The sequence below is a fragment of the Gekko japonicus genome, unplaced genomic scaffold (assembly GCF_001447785.1).
Source record: "Gekko japonicus isolate JY-2015 unplaced genomic scaffold, Gekko_japonicus_V1.1 scaffold120, whole genome shotgun sequence".
NCBI classification, from domain to species: domain Eukaryota; kingdom Metazoa; phylum Chordata; class Lepidosauria; order Squamata; family Gekkonidae; genus Gekko; species Gekko japonicus.
In genome coordinates this window covers 1,287,823-1,303,502 of record NW_015175973.1, presented here as the reverse complement: position 1 = coordinate 1,303,502, position 15,680 = coordinate 1,287,823, and positions in this window count along the sequence as shown.

Below are 15,680 nucleotides of genomic sequence, written 5' to 3'. Positions count from 1 at the left end.
CTCTTCCGCAGCTTATAAGGACTTTTGGGGGCTGCTGCCCCTTGCTCAGACAGAGAGTCCTCTCCGGAAGAACCGGTGTCTAGCTCCCCACTGGACTTGCTGTCCTCATCTTTTTCCTCACCCTCTGGCCTTCCCAGCTGAATCCTTAGGAATTCTTGAACTTTTAAAACAGAATCAATCTTTTCTTTTTTATCTTTGATCTTGAAAGTTACGTCTTCTGGAAATAGCCATTTATATCCAATTGAGTTTGTCTGAAGAAAAAGCACAAGTTCTTTATACTTCTTTCTATGTTGTCTTACTTCAAATGGAATATCCTTTAGAGTTCTGATGGTATTTTCCCCTGCTTTCAGGGGTGTTCCAGCAACCGCTTTCAGGATTGTATCCCAAAGATGCCTCTTCGAGAATCTTACTACAATTTCCCCAGGCAGATTATTTTTCTTTATATATCCTGAGTATGATCTATAGACCACATCCATATCATTAAGTAATGATTCTGCCTTCATTTCTGTTGCTGGGGCCAGCAGTTCACTCATCACTTCTTTAAGATTCTCCCCTCTGTTCTCTAGCACACCCTGGAAACGCAGGACCATGTTGGCCTTTTCCATTTGAACTTGCAGCAGTTGATCTTCCAAGGAAGTTTGTTTCCTCACCAGCTTTTGCACTTTCTTCTTCACTTTCTGTGCAGCTGCAGCCACTTCCTTTACCTTCTCAGCATCTTGCTTCATTATTTGTATCATGTCGTTTATCTGAGTTTGTTGTGCAGTAATTCCTTGAGTAACTACGGACATCTGTTCCTTGAAGTTATTCAGCTGTTCCAGTAGAGGGTGCATGTAATCCGCTACAGCCTTTGCCATCTCACTGGTAACTTCCAGTTTTGGGCTCTCAGACCCTTTTGCTTTCAAAAGTCTTTCTTTGTCCTTCTTCCCCGCCATCTTTATCGATTGTTTACTTTTTGCGAACTTTTAAAAAGTCTCTGAATGTGCGCGTGACTGCTTGGACTCGCTTTGGTAAGTACTTCTAGGCAGTTTCCCTCGCATTTTCTTCTGCTCTCCCCCTCATTCGCTCAAAAGTTCGTGCGCATAGGAGGCGTCCCTCCCCCACTCATTTTTTCCCCCCGATCAGTGGGGTGGGGTGGGGAGCTATCTTTTTCTCTTTAAACGCTTCAGAATTGACTCATGTTCATAATTGGTTTTTCGACCTCGCTTTCATTTCGTTTCTGCTGCGTGATCTCCTGTGCTTGTCCCAGTCAGTGTCACTAAGTCCATTCGGTCTCACAGCATGGAGAACCGTCGGAACAGAGAAGCGCCTCAATTCTCCGGCATTCCGCCATCGAAGAGGCGACCTCTTTGAAGTTCCATGGCCAGGGTCCCTTCCCCGGGCCCCTGGGGGGTTTGCGAGCCTGCGCACCCCCTTCTTCGGCTGGAGCACAGCTTCACCCTCGGGAGGTCCGGGAGGAGAGTCTGCTAGCACGCCGCCATAAACCGGAAGTCGATATATTATGGTTGTGATAAAATGAATTAGCAAGTATTGAATTATCAACATATGTGTATGCACTGTCTAGTAATTTAAAGTACTATTCAACTGGTGATGATGTTGCAACTTCCGAGTGAAATCGAAGTATGGTTTATGAATATTGTTAAAGTGCAAAGGATGATGTAATAGTTTATCTTCTGATGTTAGTATTATATGTAAAATGCTTTATCTTCATGACATTCAAGTTAATGTTATTATGGAAAAATAAATAAAAAATATTGTAAAAAAAACCAAAAACCTATGATTCGCTCCTGACACTATGAACCTTTTGGTCTGTTGAAATTGCTGGAATCAGGTTCCACTTACACAGCCGACAAACTGAAGAAGTCGAAGTCTAGAATGGGCATCTTTGCAAAGGCTGTTCGGAATATGTTATGACTATGTGGACTCCTCCTATCAAGTTATCAAGTTACACTGAGTACACTGAGTACATGGACTTTATGTCTTATCTTCAAAGGAGGAAATATTGTATCTAATGCCTTATTACGGTTCCAGTATGCATAAATGTTGTTGTTGTGACACCACCAACTTTTATAATTGTTTAATATATTGTTTTGGCAATCTTTGATGATGTTTTCTACTAGTGGGATTTGTGTATTTGGGACTCCTGGTGAATATGGCTGATTTGGAGGGTGGCTTCAATGACACCGGACCTCAGTGAGGTCCCTCCCCTCCCCAGGCTCAGTCCCCAAATCTCCAGGATTTTGCCAACCGAGACCTGGCACTCCAAGTGCATTCTAAAGGAGAAAAGTGATGCGAGGAAAACGAAGGCTCCAAGATTCAATTCGCATGACGGTGAAGAACAATTAAAATGGGTTTTCAGCAGGGACAAGGAATATCATCCCTCCTATGCAGGGGTCATTTCACAGAAAAAGAGGTGCAGGAGCTCATTAACATAACTCATTCGCATAACTTATTTGCATATGCCACACCCCCTGACCTCACCAGAAGTGTGTCAGAAGAAAACACCCACTGCAACCTACCTGCCTGCTTCTTGCTCCTCATGGACCGGGGCTGCTGGGCACAGGGGGTGGGGCTTGTTGCATGTGCCTGCCCCCTAGGCTCTTTACTGCCAGAGCTCCACTCCTGTGTGTTCTTGCAGGAAATGACCCCTGCTCCTATGCCTTTTTCGGTTTGCTTCTGTTCCCTGCTACCACCACCATCACTACCAATTGCCTGCCATTTCTGATCTCGCCACAGAAAATATTTTCAACAAGCTAATGAAGAAAGTAGGCCAAAAAAAAATCAAATGCCAGCTTGTTGTTGTTGTTCAGTCGCACAGTCGAGTCCAACTCTTCGTGACCCCATGGACCACAAATGCCCACTTAGCCATGGTTTAAGGTTAGTTCTTCTAGGGACCTCAGAGAGTCCTTGATTAGCTATTTTTATATATATTTCTCTCTTTTATATATATTTCTCTATATATATATTTCTCTCTTTTACTTTGAATCTCTTTGTTGTCTTCTGACAAAACTGCAGTCCTAGCAATTTGAACTTTTGAAAGGCTATGTTCCCGTCACAAGAAGAAAGAGCCCTTAACCTCCTGAAAGTCAAACAAACGCACTCCACTTATTTTGCAGTTGGTTCGCAGACATCAAATAGAGTATAAACATTGCATTGCATATCTGAGGCAAATGGAGCGTCCAATAGAAAGAGGGTTCCCATTCTGAAAGGCTGCATTACATCACTCAAATTGGCCCAAATTGACTCTATTCCCATTGGGGTCAAGAGGTTAAAACTGAGAGAAAACTAGCAGGTGAAGCAATAGCTTTAGTATGTATGTATTGTCCTAATCACACACGGTACCCTTTTCAGGGTTGTCCCTCTGTGTGTGTGTGTGTGTGTGCGCGCGCGCGTGCGTGCGTGCATGCTAGCATTTTAAAACTAAAGTGCTTCCATATGTTTCTGATCTGTAACTTAATTAAAATATAATGCGTGGTGAGATGTTGGAGATCATGCGGATCTTGGAGGACCATGGGTATCTTAAAATAAATTCTGAAGCAGAGCTATATGGTTTCTGTTTAATTTCAGATACATGTGTGTGCACAGACTAGAGTTTCCAATCTACAGGTGGGGCTTGGAGATCTCCCAGAATTACAACCAATCTCCCCTGCAGAAAATGGTTACTTTGGAGGGTAGACTCTACGGCTCTGTGCCCCACTGAAGCTATGTTTGTCATCATGGGACTTGCATGGACAAAAGCCGTCAGGATTTTGTAGTTTAAGGTCCATATTTTCTAATTATTGCTACCACAAAACTTCATACTAATTAAGGGGACCAGGTCTCCCACTGTGGTTTCCCACCTGGCGACTCCTGACTCCACTGGCTGCAGCCCAGTGGAGCAGTGGGAGAAATGGTGGGGTCAAAACTGAAATTGATGCAACTTTTTACCATAGAGTTTTGTGGGAGTTGCTAGAGTGGCACAGCCATGTGTGACATCATTCCCAGTTATACAAACAGAAGTAACATCACTGGAGTATGTTGCCCTGCCCCCCAAATGCTCCTGAGAACTGGCAACTCTAATCTTAACATCTTCCATCTTTCATAATTTTATTAAACCTATAATAAAAGTGTTGCACTGTATAAATAAATGTAGGGGCAACCCTGGTTGCCATCACCATAACAGAAAAACAACCTCTAACCTTAGCTCAACTTATTTCTAATTTGTCAGAACTCCATTATTCTTTTTAAAAGGTCCACTTCATTAAATGTTGAAGCCATTGTATTAAACAACTGGTTAAGAAATAGATTAATTCCCACTGAATGGTTTAAAATTAACTTCACATATAAATAAGAAATAAGTTCTTCCTGCGCATTTCTTTTTATGTCATACTTCAGAGCATTCTGACACAAAATGATAAGCTTTGGGTTGGATCCAGCTGTCTATTTAGCTCAATCTCAGCCTGTTCCCCTCCTTATTACAATCCCCTTTCCCCAAGACTTTTGTCCATGCAAGTCCCATGACCTCAAACAGCCTTTTTCATGGTTAAAGGGGTCTCTTCCACCCTTTTTTCCCAGTGGAAAAACTAGTGGGATCCAACCCTTTGTATATCCACTGAGAACTGCTGAGAGATGCTACAATGAAAACCTTTCTGGAAATACTAGATCTCATAATGAAATTTCTGAGTGCAATGGCAACCAGCACCTGGGAATTTTTTAGTGTCACCATTACACAAAGTTTATCAGACCATTGTCAACATTCTTCATGGGAAAGGAGGGTCCAATCTATTTAGATGTAGCATAATTATGATCACTCATGAATGCATTTATGGAAGGAGGAGGAGATTTGATTTATACCCCACTCTTTACTCAGAGTCTCAGAGTGGTTTACAATCTCCTTTCCCTTCCCCTCCCCACAACAGACACCCTGTGAGTGACTGCTCCTGAGAGAACAGCTCTGAGAGAACTTGTGACTGACCCAAGGTCACATCAGCAGGTGCAAGTGGAGGAGTGGGGAATCAAACCTGATTTTCCCAGATTAGAGTCCCCTGGATGATGATGTCATAAATCTACTGTTCTAGGATATGACTTCTTGAGGGTTTATTTTTTATTTTTTGCTTTAGTGCAGAACAGATGGTGATCTTTGTGCTTTGGTTTCTCCATGTCCTTGGGATGATGTATGTGTCGGTGTGCGCCATTTTGTAGCATGACAGGAAACCATAATTCTGGTCACTGACCTCTAAATGGGCATCCTTTATTTTGAAATTACCTTTTGAAATAGGCCGCATTGCTCATGGAGAACTGACTCCATTTCTGTTCCTGCCATTACACAATACTCTTATGTGATGCCTAGTTGGGGGGGGGGGCAGGTAAAGTTTTAGATCTCCTTGACATTTGGGGGAAGGAGAAAATTCCACAGTGACTGAAGCAGTCGGTATAGCACGGATCCCTTTCAATACATCTCCAAGGAAATGGCGGTCTGGAGTCATAAAGACTGCTGTGGTATGCCACGCAAAGGCTAAAGTATTGAGTTCGGACTGAAAATATATATCCAAAAGTTGTAGAAGCTCTGTGAAATCAATAACAGCACCATGTACTTTCTGAGCCAAAAAGCAGGTAGGATAATGTACAATGCTGACATAATGGCACTGGTTTGTTCAACCTGAGGGGGAAGTGCTATATCAGTGAAAGGACAGGGAAGCAGATTCATGAACATAACATAACAAAAACTCCTGTGTGAACAGGGCAATACAGGAGGTGAATGCTTTCACTGACATGCAGATCCTCCACACTGCAGATGCCAGGACAGCAGCAGTTTGTCCACGGAGAATGGCCACAATGTGCAATGAGCATAAGCAGGGCTCCTTTTGTAGAAAAAGCCCAGCAGGAACTCATTAGCATAATAGGCCACACCCCTGACAGCACAGCTCATTAGCACATTAGCACATTAGGCCGCACCCCCATGTTACCAGAACTGTGGTTATCCAGCCACACCCACCTTTTGCTTGCTATTCTGTTTACTTTGTTTGTTGTCAAAACCCAGGGCTTTTTTGTAGCAGGAACTCCTTTGCATGTTAGGGAGCGGTGGCGCAGGCAGCAGAACGCCTGCTTTAAAAAACATCTACGAACAGCCATTGCGGCTGTTCGAATACCACCGTGGCCGGAGTGAGCTCCCGGCCTTGTCCCAGCTCCCGCCAACCCAGCGGGCCGAAAGCCAACTAACATCTGAGGCAAGTAGGCAAAATGGGTACCTACCCTTAGACGGGTAGGGGGCACCCACCTCGGTCGGATGGACGACAGCATGGCATCAGTGGCGGCATGATACCGCCGGCGGCGGCAGCACGACATTGGCGGCAGTAACGGCGGCGGCAACCCTGAGCAGATCGGAGCGATCCCTGGTGGCCAGAGGGGAAACACCGAGCAACGACGGGCGACAACAGGCGGCTGAGAACGAGGCGCGCAGCAATGACACAGGCACGGCGGTGCCTGATGGACGGAGCTGGCCAGCGAAGGGGCTGTGCGCAGCGTGGTGCTGCTGTGCTGTGGTCGCCGAGGAGTTTCGTGAGCCAGGAGGAGAAAGTCGCGCCGAGGTTAAAAAAAAAAAAAAAGGCCACACACCCCTAATGTATCCAATCCTAATGAGTTTCTGCTGTTGGGTGTGGCCTATTATGCTAATGAGTTCCTGCTGGGCGTGGCCAACTTGGGAGCCAGCCGGAACTCCGTTCCTGTGCGTTCCTGCCCAAAAATAGCCCTGAAAAGGTACCCAAATGTTCTTCCACAAGTTGGTTTTGTCAGTGCTTCTTGCAAGTTAATAAGGACAAAGGGCTTTCCTTATGCCCTTCGGCTGTTCCGAAGTGGGAGGCAAAATTTATGAAATGGACCTGTTAAATAGTGGGTTCCATGGATGAGCAGGCTCGGGTCTAGTGATCAGCTAAACTTTATTTGTGATTTCAGCAAGAGCAAGACAAGACCCCAGAGCCTGAGCTCTGTTAAATAGCATGCAATTGCCACACCCAAACACGCCCCACTCCCAGTGATAGGCTATTTACATATCATTACTACTGGATTGGTTACTTTCAGAATCCTGGTAGGCTATTGTTCTTGTGTGTCAAGCTCAGCCAGTCTCTGGGGTGATTCAATCAGGGATGATTCAATCCCAATACATAACATTTCAAACAGTCTTGATAATTAATTTTAGCTGCCTGTTTCTAGTGGATTGTTTTGGTGTCATATCAGACACAGCCATTGTTGCTCCTGGCTGCTAATGGATCTTATTTACCTTTCCAAACAAAGCCACTTGCATCCTATTTGCAAAGCAAAGCTGACCTGTGGGGGGTTTTTTAATTCCTTTCTTCCAATTTCAGGTGTTCTTTAAGTTTCTGAATCACTGCAGTGTGGTGTTTGAAATGTCTGTGGCACTTCTGAAAAGGCCGCCTTCTTCCCATCCTTTTTTGCATGGTGTCCTATTCTGGCTGTTTAAAAATGTTCTCACTTTTATGTTATAGCACTATACCAATAGAGCAGTTCAATTGCCCCCCAAGCCCAAAGAACGAGACAGACACAGGTGTTGGGTTAACTAAAGGGTCACTTTATTTAACTACTAACAGTAACTCAAATGGCAAGGGCTAAAATAACTTGTGGTATGGTCAAGGCCAGGGGTCACCCAGACCCCTCCTTTTCCATGTAAAGGGGGCAAGTCAGTCTGCTCACGTCCAGCCAGCAAAGCAAATGGGTAATCGCCCTGGAACTCCATCCAGAGAGCTGCAAAACTCAAGGGGAGTATCAATCCAGGGTGGTCCCATAGGCAGTCTGCTTTTCTCACCCAGGGCCGCACAACACAAGACCAGTGATCCCTCTAAGCTGAGTTAGTGTGAGCTAGCCCACCTTTTTTAGCTTCCGGCTCACACATTTTTTGTCTTAGCTTAAGAAGGATGGCTCCAGAGCACACTGATTTACGCAGTAGCCAAGACACTCGCTCACAGCTTTAATGCCAGTAGCTCACAAAGTAGAATTTTTGCTCACAGGACGCCATAGCTTAGAGGGAGAATGGCACAAGACCCCCAGCTCCCAAAGAGGGGGTGTCAGCCGGCACTCACCAGACCACATTCTCTATCTGAATACAACCCCGCCAACCTGTAAAGCGACCAACCGATTTAACAATAGCACCACCCAAACCAATTTCCCAAACTGCTATCGCAGTACAAGATGGGACACCCCTACCATCAAGCCAATCTGGAAGGGGCGAAAAATTCCTACCTGACCCCTAAAAGGGGCGACCAGCCTAAGCCTGCACTGCCTACAGGGCGAGAGGGTGGGCCAAGAGCAGGGTGAAGACTGGAGACTAGAGGTGGGGCCGGCGCTGAAGAATTCCGGCCCCGCCCCCGGGCCCAACACCCAGATGTGGCATTTGCCACTAATACCCATCTCCTCCTCCTCGCAGGGAGGCAAAGGCAGCTGCTCAACCACACAGCCGCCACAGCCGGCAGCTGGATGAGCCAGATTGCCAGAATTCAGATGACTGTAGATCTCCTGCTTGGGGATCCACGGCTGGTGGAACCATGTTTACTGAGTGGCAGGAGATTCTTCCGGTAGCAAGATCCTTTAAAGTACAACTATGTGTCTCCATGCTGGAACTCAGTACTGCTTTCCCACTTGTATCTCTCCCCTCTCCCTTTCCTTGCCAACATAGATTTTGGTGGGCGATCTCAGCACTGGCAGAGAAGTGACTCCTGTGCCCCCAACAAGTTGGTGTAGTGGTTAGGAGCCCGGACTCTAACCTGGGAGAACTGGGTTTGATTCCCCACTCCTCCACGTGCAGCTGCTGGCGTGACCTTGGGTCAGTTACAAGTTCTTTCAGAGCTGTTCTCTCAGGAGCAGTTCTCGAAAGAGCTCTCTCAGCCCCACCTACCGCACAGGGTGTCTGTTGTGGGGAGGGGGAGGGAAAGGAGATCGTAAGCCACTCGAAGACTCTGAGTGAAGGGCAGGGTATAAATGCAGTCTCTTCTTCTCTTCAGATTCATTTGACCAGCTTTTCCAGGACTGAAAAGAGACAAGGGGGTCCCCTTTGAGCTCCCGGATGACAACAGGGCCCTGCGGAACCTTTCGATTAGGAGCCGCCACTGACGAATGAGCCACTGGAACATACTACGGTCCGTATGATACATCAGTGGACACTGCTTTCCACTTATACTGAATGCCACCATCATTTGCACAGTTCTTCTTGGTATCTTTATGATGTTATGTAGGTTGTTATGTGTATTCAGGGCTATTTTGGGGCAGGAACGCATAGGAACGGAGTTCCGGCTGGCTCCTGAGTTGGCCATGCCCATCAGGAACTCATTAGCATAATAGGCCACACCCCACAGCAGAAACTCATTAGAATTGGCTACATTAGGGGTGTGTGGCCTAACATGCAAAGAAGTTTCTGCTACAAAAAAGGCCCTGGGTTTTGACAGCAAACAAGGTAAACAGAATAACAAACAAAAGGTGGGTGTGGCTGGATGACCACACTTCTGGTAACATGGGGTGTGGCCTAATATGCTAATGTGCTGTGCTGTCAAGGGTGTGGCCTAATATGCTGATGAGCGTCTGCTGTTGGGTGTGGCCTAATGAGTTCCTGCTGGGCTTTTTCTACAAAAAAAATCCCTGTGTGTATTTATTGTATTTTATAGTATTGACTGTTTTATTGTATTTTAATGTTGTACGCCGCCTTGAGCCAGTTTGCCGGCAAGGCGGGATATAAATTGAAAATAATAAATAAATAAACAAACAAACAAACAAATAGGATATGCTGGGGACTGTGCTTGTTGCACATGCCGCATAGGCTTTAGTTAGGAGTGGGGAAATGGGTGGGATTAAGCTGGCTAGACAGTGTCATCAATGCAACGAACATGAAATTGAGCAAACTTCAGAGGACGGCAGAAGACAGGAAGGCCTGGCGTGATCTAGTGCATGGGGTCGCGAAGAGTCGGACTCGACTGTGTGACTGAACAACAACAACAAAGCTGGCTGGATCCAATCCATTAATTTGGCCTCTGCATCCTCCCGTCAGATGAATGTTTTTCTTTGTTTCCTTGTTTTGCCGTCAAGTCACAGCTGACTTAAGGTGACCCTGTAGAGTTTTCAAAGCAAGAGACTTTCCAAGGTGCTCTGCTATTGCCTGCTTCTGCAGCACAACCCTGGTATTCCTTGGAGGTCTCCCATCCAAATACTAGCCAGGGCTGACCCTGCTTAGCATCCAAGATCTGATTAGATTGGGCTACTTTGGGCTACCCAGGTTTCCCTTGCTCGAAGCCCAGTCGAATCTGACTCTAGGGGGCAGTGCTCATCTCCATTTCCAAGCCAGAAGAGCCAGCGCTGTCCGAAGACATTTCCATGGTCATGTGGCCGGCATGACTAAACGTTGAGGGGCACGGAACGCTGTTACCTTCCCTCCAAAGCGGTACCTATTTATCTACTTGCAGTTTCTCGCTTTCAAACTGCTAGGTTGGCAGGAGCTGGGGCCAGGGATGGGAGCTCACCCCATTACGCAGCACCACGGGCTCAAACTGCGGAACTACAGGCCTTCTGGTCTGCAGCTCAGCGTCTTAACCTCTGAGCCACCGCAGCCCTATTAACATTACTATATGCAAAATATGATTTGGGGGGGTTCATCGAGCCCGTATAGTCTCTCTGTGCACAAGAAAACGTCAAGAATCAGAGAAGTCCCAATAACAAAGACACTTGTTTGTCAACAACCTGTTAATGTTCTTTGAGGGGGTCAACAAACATGTGGACAAGGGGGATCCAATAGATATTGTTTACCTTGACTTCCAGACAGCTTTTGATAAAGTTCCTCATCAAAGGCTCCTAAGTAAGCTCAAAAATCATGGGATAAATCATGGATCAAAAACTGGCTAATTAATAGAAAACAGAGAGTGGGTATAAATGGGCAGTTCTCTCAGTGGAGGGTGGTAAGCAGTGGGGAACCGCAGGGATCAGTACTTGGTCCACTGCTTTTTAACTTGTTCATTCATGATTTGGAGTTGAGAGTAAGCAGTGAAGTGGCTAAATTTGCGGATGATACGAAGTTGTTCAGGGTGGTGAAAACCAGTGAGGATTGTGAGGCACTCCAAAGGGATCTAAGATGGGCGAGTGGGCGTCAACATGGCAAATGGGGTTCAATGTGGCCAAGTGCAAGGTGATGCACATTGGAGCCAAAAATTGGAGCCAAAAGTTCTTAACCATCAAGGTTCAATGCCACTCAGGGCAGAGGGAACTCTTTGTCTATGTATTTCATGTCACCAAACAGAATTGATGTTTACTTATTTCATTTAACTGATACCCTTCCTTTGTCCTGACTGAGGCTTACATTGCTCTCTGCTCCCCCACTTTATCCTCATAAGAACATAAGAGACACCAATGTTGGATCAGGCCAAAGGCCCATCCAGTCCAACACTCTGTGTCACACAGTGGCCAGAAATACCAGTGCCATCAGGAGGTCCAGCAGTGGGGCCAGGACATTAGAAGCCCTCCCACTGTTGACCCCCCCCCCAAGCACCAAGAAGACAGAGCATCACTTGCCCCAGAGTCCCTATCTATACCTTGTGGCTAATAGCCACTGATGGACCTCTGCTCCATATGCTTATCTAATTCCCTTTTGAAGCCATCCATGCTTGTAGCTGCCACCACTTCCTGTGAGGTAGGTTAGTCCAAAACCATGTGACGGGCCCAAGGTCACCTAGCAGGCTTCCATGGCAGAGTGGGAATTTCGCTCCCAGATCCTAGTGTAGCACTCCAACCACTACAGTACACTGGATGTGTGTTGCATCATCCCCATCCTACCCAAAAAAAAGAACAAGAGAACATAGAAATTAATCGGCTTAACTTTGAGAAGACAAAAAAAAAAGTCAAATTGGCATGGTAGAGAAATGAACTTTGATCCATCACAGTTGGGGGAGGCAGATACATCCATCAGCCCTGAAATGATAAAATCCTAATTGAAAATGTGGGGGATTTCTTTCCTGAAGATTTGGGATCATGCTATCTTTTTTTAATCATGGATGCTTTATAAGAACACCTACTAATTAAAGCCAGTTTCTCCCTTGCTATTGAACTTCATTCATATATATATAAGAGTCTGCCTTAATTTCCTTTGTGGCCTCTTTTTCTGGTTTCCCTTTTTTACTGTCAAGACTTTCTGATTTGAAATTTTAATTTACCCAGAGGCCATCTGAGCTTTTATTTAAAGAGAGGGAGATGAAAACAACCTGCTAAGGTAGAATCTTGCCGACATGCTTTTGGGACAACAGTGACCTATTCAGTTGAAGTTTGACTTCACTGTCCATGACAATCCGAGAAACAGAGTTGCCCATGAGACTCTGTGCATCAAGCACATGGATTTCCCCCCACCTTTCTAGACACCAGTTCATTAGACTATTTCTTTGAAGAGATCTGAATACTTGAATGTGTCGGAGTTCTTTTATTTCTTTTTTTCTAATCAACAAGGAGATAATGCAGAAGCCACATTCAATTATTCCGAATGATTTAGCTGGCAGGGAACCCATTCGTTTAACTATATTTCCCCATACTTTTCAGCACCCTCATTCTGTCATCTGGAAATAATAGAAGCCGCAGCAGTGAATTTTGCTAGCTGGGGCGACGGGGGGAGGGGGCCTCGTCGTAAATAGCGAGGATGGCTCACTTCCTATTTTTGTGGCATGCTAACGTGAGCCCAGCTGAACCAAAACGAGTGCTTCTTGGTAAACTTGGATTAGGTTTTCCTATGAAAAGCGTGCTAAATTGGTGTTAAAAGCAACAGCACTCTTTTTACGGATTTATTCACGCGACAGCGTGAACAGAAGCCAGATATATGGCTCCTGAAATAAAGCAATGTCATAAATGGATTTCTCCCCACCTTCTTGGTGCAAAACATATTCAAGTACAGTTGTTCGTGCAGGCTCTCCTCATCGTAACACGGCTTATCTGCCCTTCTTTTGCTGTTGACACTCTAGAAATCCGTCCGGTGTTGCAAATTCGGCCATTCCCCCCCCCCCGTGCACTCTTTTTTAAAAATAGTGCAGTTTACACACTCTTTTGTAATTATTTCTGTCTGCTGGAGTCAGCATGGGGGGAGGAAGCCGGTTTAGCAAAGCCTACGAGACAGAACCGGCAGATGAAACACTGACAACATGTCTTGCCCTCTGTACAGGATGCCGTTTTTCACCGCGAATATTGTCTCCCAACCCAACGAAGGCAGTCCATTAAAATTCATAACAAGGCTCAGATGTTGACTCCAGCCGATCAGTGAGGAAGCATGAATACAGCTCTACCCACACCCACCCCCCGCCGCCGCCCAGCCTTTTCATTTGAAGCAATTGATACAGTTATCTCTTGACGGAATCATAGTTTTACCAAAGGGCAGCTCTTTATCTGAACTTTGGTTGCAGAAAGATCTTTGAGCGACGAGCAAAATTCTTCCACACATCTCTAAAGAAGAAAGGACGGGCCTCAATATGCCCGGGCATTTTGCCAAAGCGGGAAAGGGGGGTGGACTAACTCAAATAATGGCACAATGGTCTTTGTTTCCAGCAATTATGTTTGATCTAAGCGGCTTGATCTAGGCTGCGTTGGCCATAAGTGAGGGATCCTTGAGAAAACAGCCTGCAATGTCAATCCAAACTTCATAAAGGCAACCCTGTATATATCTGCATGGCCCCGGCTAGCCCGATCTCATCAGATCTTGGAAGCTGAGCAGGGTTGGCCCTGGCTAGTATTTGGATTGGAAACCACCAAGGAATATCTGGGTCACTAGGCAGAGGCCAGCAATGGCAAAACACCTCTGAACATCTCTTGGCTTGACGATCCTACGGGGTTGCCATAAATGCTGTGACTTGATGGCACTTTCCATCACCACGAGCAAGTTTACCTGACAGGAGGCTGGCTCTTGTTTTCAGCCCTTACCTTTCAGTGGTGGCTACAGTTTAGAACAGGGGTGTCAAACATAAGGCCCGGGGGCCGGAACTGGCCCGTCCAGGGCTGCTATGTGGTCCGCAAGCAACTGGTGCAAGGGAGGGAACAGGAGGCTGCTCGGGGGTGGGTGGGCGGATCCACGCCGATTGTGGCTTCCACATGGCAGAATAACCTCATCTGCAGCAGTCAAGGAGAACCCCTTCACTTCAGGGACAGCCTCACTGGTAAGTTGGGGGCCACTGCAGCCACATTCAGATCTCTCCATTTGGCCTGCAGCTCAGGAGATGTTGTCCCTCATGGCCTAAGGGATCAGTGTTTGTACGTGGAGGGCGTGCAGATGATCCTCTGTTGGGGCATTGGAGCAGCTGCCCAGCGCTGCACTGCTGGGTCTCCAGTCTGCCCGCGTGGGTTTTCCTCTGCACCCCCCTCCCAGGCTATGGGGCCTTGCAGTGAGGACACACCAACTTAGAGCTTACCATTTGCTGTCCTTCATAAAGTTTATACCTCCAGTACCTGGCATCGCATTTTATGGCACACATGGCCCAGCCCGACAAAGAGACATTTATGTCAGGTCCCGCCCTCGTAACAAATGGAGTTTGACACCTCTGGTTTAGAATATAGGATTTGTTCACGAACACCACAAATGCATATGGTGTGAAGTCAATTACAGTGAAGAAAACAGGTGCAGACTGGTACGTCGAAAGAGCCAAGAAGCAAAACTGATTCGAGCAGCATTGTGTGAGGAGATGGCGGGTGAGCCAATGCCATCATCATTGTTGAGGCCTGCTGGGCCTGAGCTCAGGCATTGCCACAGGGCCGTTCAGCTGAGATCTGGCCAGAAGCAGTGCAGGAGAAGGAGATGAGCAAACCTATGCCTGTTGTTTGTCACTCTTCCATTGGATAATACGGAGAACAAGAAAAACTGTGAGAAAGTGACACTTAATATAGGTCTTTAAAGAATCATAGAACAGTGAGCAAAAATAATATACATAATCGTAGAAAAACAGCCGGCGGGGTTTAAATCATGCACTCGGCCATACATGCATTGAATGTAACCTTCATGCGGCGGCAAGTTGCCGAACGGCCCCTCTGTTTAAGATCTTTAAAAGAGATCACTGTAGGACTGGCTATTTAGAGAAACTAACCAATCTTGACCTAAGAAGGGCATTTACAGCCCTCAGATTCCATGCCATTCCTTCAATGGTCTGTGTTGGTCGTTTTATGGGTTTACCTGTTGCCTTAAGAATCTGTCAATGTGGTTTGGGCGAAGTGGATGATATTGAGCACTATTTACTGAGATGCTCATGGCACGAATCACTTAGGCAGAGATTTATATACCCTATTTTACCTTTGCACAATGGATTCTCAAAACATGAGTTGGTTGTTTTTTTGCTCTCTGATATGGACGTATATGTTACCAGCAGAACGTCCCTGTTTGCTTTGGCGGCAAAAAAGATAAGATTAAGGCTAGGATTCAGCGCAAGTTAGTGAAGGGATAACTTAATGTGATGTATAAGGATTGTGTTTGTATTTATGTTTTGTTATGGCCAATGGCTAATACAATAAACTTGATGATGAACTATTGAGAGACAGTTTTTGTCCCACATCTTTGTTCAGAAGAAGATCTTCCTTCGAAACGGCAAGACATTCTGGAGATCACCGTCAATATATATTTTTCTATGATTATGTATATTATTTTTGTTCCCTTTTCTATGATTCTTTAAAGCCATATATTAAGCGTCACTTTCTCACAGTTT